The following is a 10,003-nucleotide window of genomic DNA, read 5'->3' as shown; positions in this document are numbered from 1 at the left end:
AATCTGGTACTGGCTAAGAAATAGAGTGGTGGATAAGTGCAACAGATTAGGTACAAATTATATTATAGCAAATGACAAAGCAATCCAGTATATGATAAATTCAAAGATCCAAGCTTTTGGAACAAAAAAGTCATTATATGACCAAAAACTGCTGGTAAAAGTGAAGAGCATAGCAGAAACTAGGTATAGACCAATACCTGACACCATATACAAAGATAAGGTCAAAATGGGCACATGATTTACACTTAAAGAGTGACTCTATGAGCAAATTAGGAGACCTTGGAATAGTTAATCTGTCAGATTTATGGATAAGGGAAGAATTTAGGAGCAAAGAAGATATCGAGAAGAATACAAAATATACAATAATTTTGATTGTTTTTCACAAACAAAATTAGTACAATCAAAATTTTAAGGAAAATAGAAAACTAGGGGGGAAATTGCAATAAGCATTTCTGATAAAGACCTAATTTCTCAAATACATAGATATTTGAGTCAATTTTTGTAAAATATAAGTTATTCCCCAATGGATAAATGGTCAAAGGATATGAACAGACAATTTGCAGACAAAGAAATAAAAGTTATCTATAATCACATGAAAAAATGCTCAAAATCACTATTGATCTGAGAAATGAAAATCAAAACAACTCTCAGATACTCCTCATACCTGTCAGAGTCTCTAATATGACCAAAAAAAGGGAAATGTTGGATGTTGGAGGGGATGTGGAAAATTGGGACACTAACGTACTGTTGTTGGTAGAATTGTGAACTGATCCAACCACTCTGGAGAGCAATTTGAAACTATGCCCAAAGGAGTACAAAATTGTGCATACCCTTTGATCCAGCAATATCCTGTTATTGACTGAATACATACTGAGGTATGTACTTTTACACTTTTTTCTTTCTTTTTTTTCCCCTTTTATTCAAGTCTTGTATTAAATGACTAATAAGGAAATGTTTTACATAACTGCACATGTATAGCCTATATCTGATTGATTACCATTTCAGGGAGGAAGGTTGATTACCATTTCAGGGAGGAAGGGAAGGAGAAATAGAATTTGTAAATGTAAGAAGAGTTAAAGATTTTCTCTGCCCATTAATAGGCCTCAGGTGAAGCCCATTAAGGGAAGCTTAAATAGGAGAGGCTTGTTTTGTAGGAAGGCCCACATCTTTTGTTAATTGCTAATAAGGCACTGGGTCAAGAGGATGGTGATGTCCTCTGGCTTTGAAAAGTGTATATATACTCTGAGGTGAGGTTTTGCTTTGGGGTTTACTTGTTGGAAGAAGGTTTATGTGCCAGATGAGACTCTGGGTAGCTGTTAAGGATCCTCCTGACTTTGAAAACCAAGATTTTGGTGCTTCTCTCTCTGGTAACCATGTATGTATTGTTTATTTACAGACAGTTAGAAGTCCTGTCTGTTGGTCTTTATTTCTCTGCATTTTCTCTGTTAGTATATGTCATTGAAGAAGATTTTTGATTCTTCAAAAGTTGCTTTCGTTTTAGAAAAGCAGATCTAAGAACCTGTGTTAGCAGGCCATCCTGGGTGTGTCAAAGTGATTGCTGCTATGATAACTCAAAACTTTAAATAGAAATGTTAAAAATTGGGGAAAATAAAATAAAAATAATAAAGAAAATAAAAAAGAAATTATTAAAAAAAAAAAACTAGCTTGCCTCAAAGATATGAGAACAACTGATTCCATCCATTGCAGATGTGTGAGGTTTATAAGTATAAATAAGTACATTACCCATATTTGCATACTTTTCATGTGTTGATCAATTATGTTAATTTTTTCCTTTTTATCATAAAGTATTATTTATTCTATGGAATGGCTCTCTGGGAGAGGAAGTGGGGATGGAAAAATATTCATTAAAATGATGATGTTTTAATATCAATCAAAACCCATTTTAAATAAAAAATTCAAATATGAAGAAGTCATTAAGAACCACACAATACTTAGCAACCACCCCTATAATTGAGTGGGGTTATTAGAATACAATATTCCAGAGGCAAAATATACAAACTTACAATCAAAATAACTTACCAGAAAATATGGGTATAATCCTCCAGGGGAAAAATATGTGAACCTTGCATGAACTAAAGGCCTTCCAAGCATTTCAGATGAGAAAATCAGAGTCACACAGAAAATTTTAAAATGCAAACTCCAAAGTTAAGAGAAAGAAAACAAGACTGAATAATCATAAGGGTCTACACAAGAATAAAATACATACAAATGGCAGATGTATACCTTGATAGATCTTTTATCATCAGTTATCATAGGGATCATCCAAGAAGACAGAGGGCCTAGGAGTGCATTGGTTATGTTTTAATGACTTTAAAAGAACAGAAAGAGAATTTAAAATAATGCACTGGGGACAAGGGAGAGAAAAGATAGAGAAATTTATCTCATATAATTGAGGAGTATAAGAATTCTAGAGAAACAGGGATAAGTAGGTGTGGGGGGTTAAGGGGGTATCTAAACTGATCCAAGGAGGGAAGAATATAGACATATACACAGATGTGTACAGACATGGGAAAAGGAGTGGCAATAACAGAGAATTAGATTGAGGGAAAGAATAACCATAAGCAAAACAAACTCTAACAAAAGTAGATTTTGAAAGGTAAAAGAAAAGAAAGGACCTGTTAATGGATCTTCTGAGGGAAAGAGAAAAAGGTCAGAGAAGTGTTAGATTATACCATATCTAGACCATTGATACTAAGCTCACTACTTGTCTCTAAATTTTCTCTTCTTGTTAAAAATTATTTTATTAGTTTTCAGTTTTCTACAAGCACTTCCATATATCTTAGATTTTTCCCCTCCCTCCTCCTCATTATTCCCTTCCTCCCCACTCCCTCCCCAAGATGGCATGCAATCTTCTATAGGTCCTACACATACATTCCTATTAAATGCATTTTCACCATAGTCATGTTGCATAAAAGAATTAAAATGAATGGGAGAAACCATAAAACAAAGCAAAACATAACATAAAAGAAAATGATCTGCTTCATTCTGCAGTCCAATTCCATAGTTCTTTCTCTGGATGTGGAAGGAGTTTTGCCTCAAAAGTCCATTGGGAATTTTTTAGGTCACTGCATTGCTATGAAGGACTAAGTCTATCAGAAAAATTCCTCATACACTGTGGTTGTTGCCATGTACAAAGTTCTCCTGGTTCTGCTCCTTTCACTCAGCATCAGTTCATATATGCCTTTCTAGGCCTTTCTGAAGACTTCGTGTTCATCATTTCTTATAGCACAACAGTATTCTACTACATTCATATACCACAACTTGTTCAGCCATTCCCGAATTGATGGGCATTCCCTTGATTTCCAGTTTTTGGTCCCCACAAAGAGAGTTGCTATAAATATTTTTGTACATGTGGGACCCTTTTCCATTTCTATGATCTCTTTGGGATACAATCCTAGAAGCAATATCACTAGGTCAAAAGGTATGCACATTTTTGTAGTCCTTTGGACATAGTTCCAAATTGTTCTCCAGAATGGCTGGATCAGCTCACAGCTCCACCAACAATGAATTAGTGTTCCAACTCTCCCATAACTTCTCCAACACTTATCATCATATGTTAGCCAATCTGATAGGTGTGATGTGGTACCTCAGAGTTGTTTTGATTTGCATCTCTCTAATCAATAGTGATTTAGAGCATTTTTTTCATATGACTTTAGCTTTAACTTAGATAGATAGCTTTAACTTCTTCCACTGAAAACTGCCTGTTCATGTCCTTTGACCATTTATCTATTGGGGAATGACCTATTTTCTTGCACATTTGACTCAGTTCTCTATATATTTTAGAAATGAGGCCTTTATCACAGACACTAGTTGTAAAAATTCTTTCCCAGTTTTCTGCTTCCCTCCTATCTTGATTGCATTGGGTTTGTTTGTGCAAAAACTTTTTAATTTAATGTAAACAAAATTATCCATTCTATCTCTTGTTTGGTCATAAATTTCTCCATTCTCCATAAATCTGACAAATACACTATTCCTTGATCCCTTAATATGTTTATGGTATGAGTCTTTATACCTAGATCATGTATCCATTTGGAATTTATTCTTGTGTACAGTGTCAGGCATTGGTCTATTTCCAGTTTCCATCACGTTGTTATCCAGTTTTCCCAGCAATTTTTGTCTAACGATGAGTTCTTATCCCAGAAGCTGGGATCCTTGGGTTTATCAAACAGTAGATTGCTATATTCATTGACTACTGTGCTTTGAGTACCTAATCTATTCCATTGACCTACCCCTCTGTTTCTTAGCCAGTATCAAGTGGCTTTGGTGATTCATGCTTTATAGTACAATTTGAGATGTGGTAGGGCTAGGCCACCTTCCCTAGCATTTCTTTTCATTATTTCCCTTCATATTCTGGACTTTTTGTTCTTCCAGATGAATTTTTATATTATTTTTTCTAGCTCTAGAAAATAATTATCTGGCAATTTGATTGGAATGTCATTAAATGAGTAAATTAATTTAGATAGAATTGTCATTTTTATTATATTAGCTCGACCTACTCATGAGCAACTGATGTTTTTCCACTTATTAAGATTTGACTTTATTTGTGTAAAAAGTGTTTTGTAATTGTGTTCATATAGTCCCTGGTTGTGTTTTGGTAGGCAGATTCCCGGATATTTTATAGTGTCTACCATAGCTTTTTAAATGGGATTTTTCTTTCTATCTCTTGCTGTTGGACTTTGTTAGTAATATATGGCAATGCAGGTGATTTATCTGGGTTTATTTTGTCACCTGCAACTTTGCCAAAATTGTCTATTATTTCAAGTAGTTTTTTTACTTGAATCTCTGGGATTCTCTAAGTACAGCACCATATCATCTGAAAAGAGTGATAACTTAGTTTCTTCATTGCCTCTTCTAATTCCTTCAATTTCTTATTCTTCTCTTATTGCTAGATATAACATTTCTAGTACCATATTGAATAATGGTGGTGATAATGAACATCCTTGTTTCACCCCTGATCTTATTGGAAGTGCATCTAGCTTATCCCCATTGCATATAATGCTTGCTGGTGGTTTTAGGTAGATACTGATGATTATTTTTTGGAAAGTTCCATTTATTCCTATGTTCTCCAGTGTTTTCAATAGGAATGGGTGTTGTATTTTGTCAAAAGCTTTTTCTGCATCTATTGAGATAATCATGTTATTTCTATTAGGTTTTTTTTGTTGATATGATCAACAATGGTGATACTTTTCCTAATATTGAATGAGCCCTGCATTTCTGGTATAAATCCTACCTGATCACATTTATTATTCTCATAATAATTTGCTATATTCTTTTTACTAATATCTTATTTAAAATTTTTGCATCACATTCATTAGAGAAATTGGTCTATAATTTTCTTTCTCTGTTTTGGCACTTCCTGGTTTAGGTATCAGAACCATGTTTGTATCATAAAAAAAAATTTGGTAGTACTCCTTCCCCAATTTTCCAAAATGCTCTATATAGTATTGGAATTAACTGTTCTTTAAATATTTGATAGAATTCACTTGTAAATCCATCTGGCCCTGGAGATTTTTTCCTAGGGAGTTCATTAATGACTTGTTCAATTTCTTTTTCTGAGATGGGGTTATTTAAATATTCGACTTCCTCTTCTGTTAATCTGGGCAATTTATATTTTTTTAAAAATATTCTTTCATCTCATTTAGATTGTTGGATTTACGGGCATACAGTTGGGCAAAGTAATTGTTAATTATTCCTTTAATTTCCTCCTTGTTGGAGGTGAGTTTGCCCTTTTCATTTTTGATATTGGTAGTTTGGTTTTCTTCTTTCTTTTTTTAAATCAAATTGACCAAAGGTTTATCAATTTCATTGTTGTTTTTTTTTTCATAAAACCAACTCTTGGTTTTATTTATTAATTCAACAGTTTTCTTAATTTCAATTTTATTAATCTCTCCTTTTGTTTTCAGTATTTCTAATTTGGTAATTACTTGGGGATTTTCAATTTGTTGTTTTCCCAGCTTTTTCAGCTGCATGCCCAATTCATCAATCTCCTCTTTCTCTATTTTATTCATGTTGTCATTCAAAGATATAAAACTTGACCTAAGAACTGCTTTTGCAGTATCCTATAAGATTTTATAAGTTGTCTCATTATTGTCATTCTCTTGAATGAAGTTCTTGATTATTTCTATGATTTCTTCTTTAACCCACTCCTTCTTTAGGATTAGATTATTTAGTTTCCAATTAATTTTTAGTTTTTCTTTCTGTGGTCTTTTATTACATATATTTTTTATTGCAATATGGTCTGAGAAGGATGCATTGACCATCTCTGCCTTTCTGCACTGGATTGTGAGGTTTTGATGCCCTAGTACATGGTCAATTTTTGTATATGTGCCATGTACCACAGAGAAAAAGGCATATTCCTTTCTATCCCCATTCAGTTTTCTCCAGAGATCTATCATATCTACCCCATCCAGAGTTTTATTCACCTCTTTAACTTCTTTCTTGTTTATTTTGAGGTTAGATTTATCAAGTTCAGAGAGGGGAAGGTTTAGCTGTCTATTTCTTCCTGTAATTCCCTTAACTTCTTCTCTGAGAATTTAGATGCTATAGCACTTAGAGCATATATGTTTAGTAATGATATTGCTTTGTTGTCTATGATGCCTTTTAGCAGGATATAGTTTCCTTCCTTGTCTCTTTTGATTAGATCTATTTCTGCTTTTGCTTTGTCTGAGATTAGGATTGCTACCCCTGCTTTTCTTATATCAGCTGAAGCACAATATATTCTACTCCAACCTTTTTACCTTTACCCTGTGTGTATCCCTCCCATTTCAAATGTGTTTCTTGTAAACAACATAATGTTAGATTATTGTTTTTAATCCATTCTGCTATCTATCTCCATTTTATAGGAGAGTTCATCCCATTCACATTCACAGGTATGATTACTTCGTTCCATCCTCTTTCCCCCCATTTATGCTTTTACTTCTCCCTTCTCCTTGGCAATACAGTTTTAATTTTTGACCACTGCCTCCCTCAGTTTTCCCTCCCTTCTTTCAACCCCTCTCCCTTTTACTCCCCTTTATCTTACTTCTTCCCTCCCTTTTAGCCTCCCCTCCCTTTTCTTTCCCCTTTCCCCTTGTACTGCCTATAGAGTTAGTTAGATTTCTATACTAGACTGAGTTTATTGTTCCCTTCTTGAAAGAAGTCAGATGAGAAAAAATCTCAAACCATGCTCATCTCCCTCACATCTTTCCCTCTACTGTAATATTTTTGTGCCTCTTTCTGTAATTTACCTTTTTCTTCCTCCTCCTTTTCACATCTCCCTTTACAATCCCTTTGCACCCTTAAATTACATTTTTATCATCACATCATTTACTTTATAACCACTCCCTTTATCTATGTATATCCCTTTCATATATCATAATAAATATATAATTCTCAAGATTAACAAGTATTATCTTCCCTCATAGGGATGTAAACAGTTTGCCCATATTGAATAAGAAGGTTTTTTTCCCCTTGTTTACCTTTTATGCCTCTCTTGAGACTTGTGTTTGAGGATTGAATTTTCCATTGAGCTCTGGCCTTTTCATCATGAAGGTCTGGAATTCCTTTATTTCATTGAATTTCCAACTCCTTGACTGAAATATTATGGTCAATTTTGCTAGGTAATTGATCCTTGGTTGTAGTTCCAGCTCCTTTGCCTTATGGAATATCATATTCCAATCCCTCTGTTCTTTTAATGTAGAAACTGCAAAGTCTTGTGTGATACTGATTGTAGTTCCTCCATATTTGAATTGTTTCTTTCTGGTTGCCTGAAGTATTTTCTTCTTCATTTAGTAGTTCTGGAATTTGGCAAAGATATTCCTTGGTGTTTTTAGTTTGGGATTCCTTTCAGCAGGTGAACAGTGGATTCTTTAGATAACTATTTTTGCCCTCTGGATCTAGGACTTCTGGGCAGTTTTCCTGGATGATTTCTTGGAAGATATTGTCCAAGCTCTTTTTTTCATCATGGCTTTCTAGTAGACCACCAATTCTTAGATTTCCTCTCCTGTACCTATTTTCGAGGTCATTTGCTTTTTCCAATTAGATATTTTACATTTTCTTCTTTCTTTTCATTCTTTAGATTCTGTTTGACTGATTTTTGATGTCTTATAGAGTCATTAGCTTCTACTTGCCCAATTCTAATTTTTATCAAATTGTTTTCTTCAGTTAACTTTTGCTATCCTTTTCCATCTGTCCAATATTTCCTTTTAAGTAGTTATTTTTTCCAGTTTGTTTTTGTGCTTCCTTTTCCATTTGTCCAATTTTCCCAGTCAGGTTTTGTGCTTCCTTTTCCATTAGTCCAATTTTCCTTTTAAATTCTTCCATGATTTTTTTTCATATTTTTAAAATCATTGCTAGTTTTACTTCTACTTCCCTAATTTGACTTTTAAAATCCTTCTTGAGCTCTTCCAAGAATGCTTTCTGGGTGTGAGACCAGTTCATATTCCCTTTTGAAGTTTCAGATTGGAGTACAATCTTAGTGCTGCCTTCTTTGGTATTCATTTTTGAATCTTTGTCCCCATAGAAATATTCTATGGTATTATCTTTTTTGGATTGCTTTTTGCTCATTGTGTTTGCCCTTTTCCTGGCTTTTAAAGTGGATCTCTGATTCTGGGGCACAGAGGTCTCTGTCCCACCGTTCTTGTGCTTAGAACTTAAGGCTTTGTATATTGTGGCCTCTGGTTCTTTCAGTTAGATGTTAGAATGCTTTAGCTTACCTGGTGCTGAGCTGGCTGATGTGCCAAAGCAGAGGCTTTGTGAAGTCTTTTTTGAGTTTCCTCAGACTAACCCTGGAGCTAGCTGCGTTATGTGTGGGGCAGGGGTGGTATGGACACAGCAGGTTTCCTTTCCTGAACACAGGCAGGCTCAGTAGTTGATAAACCCTATTTGCACTAGTGTCTTCCCTATTCTCCTGGCTGTGCTGAGGCACACCTAGGGTCCTGGTGTTTACAGTTGTGGGCTCCACCACTTTGGGGCTCAGGATGTCCTCCTGGTTCCCTGTGGTGTGGATATCTGGGACAACTTTGGTACTGCACTGGTCTCCTTCAGCCACAGCAAGAGGGACCCCTCTTTGCAATTTTCCTAGTCTCAAGGGCTAAGAGACTGTTTTTCCCTTCAACTGATCCCACTTTTCCAGGATTTTCCCTGGGGGAATATTCCATAGGTTTTTGCAAGGTCAATAAGGAGAGGGGTAGAGCATTTAGCCATCACTCCACCATCTTGACTTCCAGAAGTCCAAGTAGGTGATTTACAGACATTTAATCTGTGGACTGATAGTCTCAGGAGTGGCTGCTGTGGTTACCTGGGGCTCTGCAGTTCTCTCTTGCTCAGTTAAACTGGAATCCTGTCCTGGGATGATATGTTTGAGATTCCACAGTATGGCTGCTGCTTCAAACCACCCAAGCTACCTGCTCAGCTTTGGTATGGTGGGGTCCACACTGGTACAGCCTGGGCACTGTGCTCTGTGCACTTCTCCAGCCCCATGAAATAGATCCTTCCCCTTGACATTGCAGTCTCTTCTGAGTTGGGAATCTGCCACACACTGTCTCCTATTTGATTCTGTCACTCTAAAATTTGATCATATTCTCTTTTTAGAGGTATCTGAAGGAGTTTGTCTTAGAGCTTAGGTGAGTAGTTGCTCTTACTCCACCATCTTGGCTCCATTCTCCCATCTTCTCTTCTTTTTAAAGACGGGTGAGAAACAAAGAGAACAAATGGATGAGAGACTAGGATGGAGGAAAATACACAGCTATGAATATGAAAGGGATGAACTTATGCATAAAATCAAAGAGAATGACAATATGGATTAAAAAGGAGAACTCTACAACATGTTACTTATAGGGAGCATGCTTGAAGCACAAAGATGCACACAGTGGAGGAGATTTTGGTTTTATATTCCAAACACTTTCTGAGAAATTAATACATTTCCCCATTTCTACCACTTCTATTTTTATCCTAGGGGCATTATTTTGTTTTTAAATAATGAATTCAGGAAGGTGGAGCCAAG

This window comes from Notamacropus eugenii, chromosome Y (assembly GCF_028372415.1).
Source record: "Notamacropus eugenii isolate mMacEug1 chromosome Y, mMacEug1.pri_v2, whole genome shotgun sequence".
Lineage (NCBI taxonomy): Eukaryota > Metazoa > Chordata > Mammalia > Diprotodontia > Macropodidae > Notamacropus > Notamacropus eugenii.
This window is presented reverse-complemented; position numbering follows the sequence as displayed.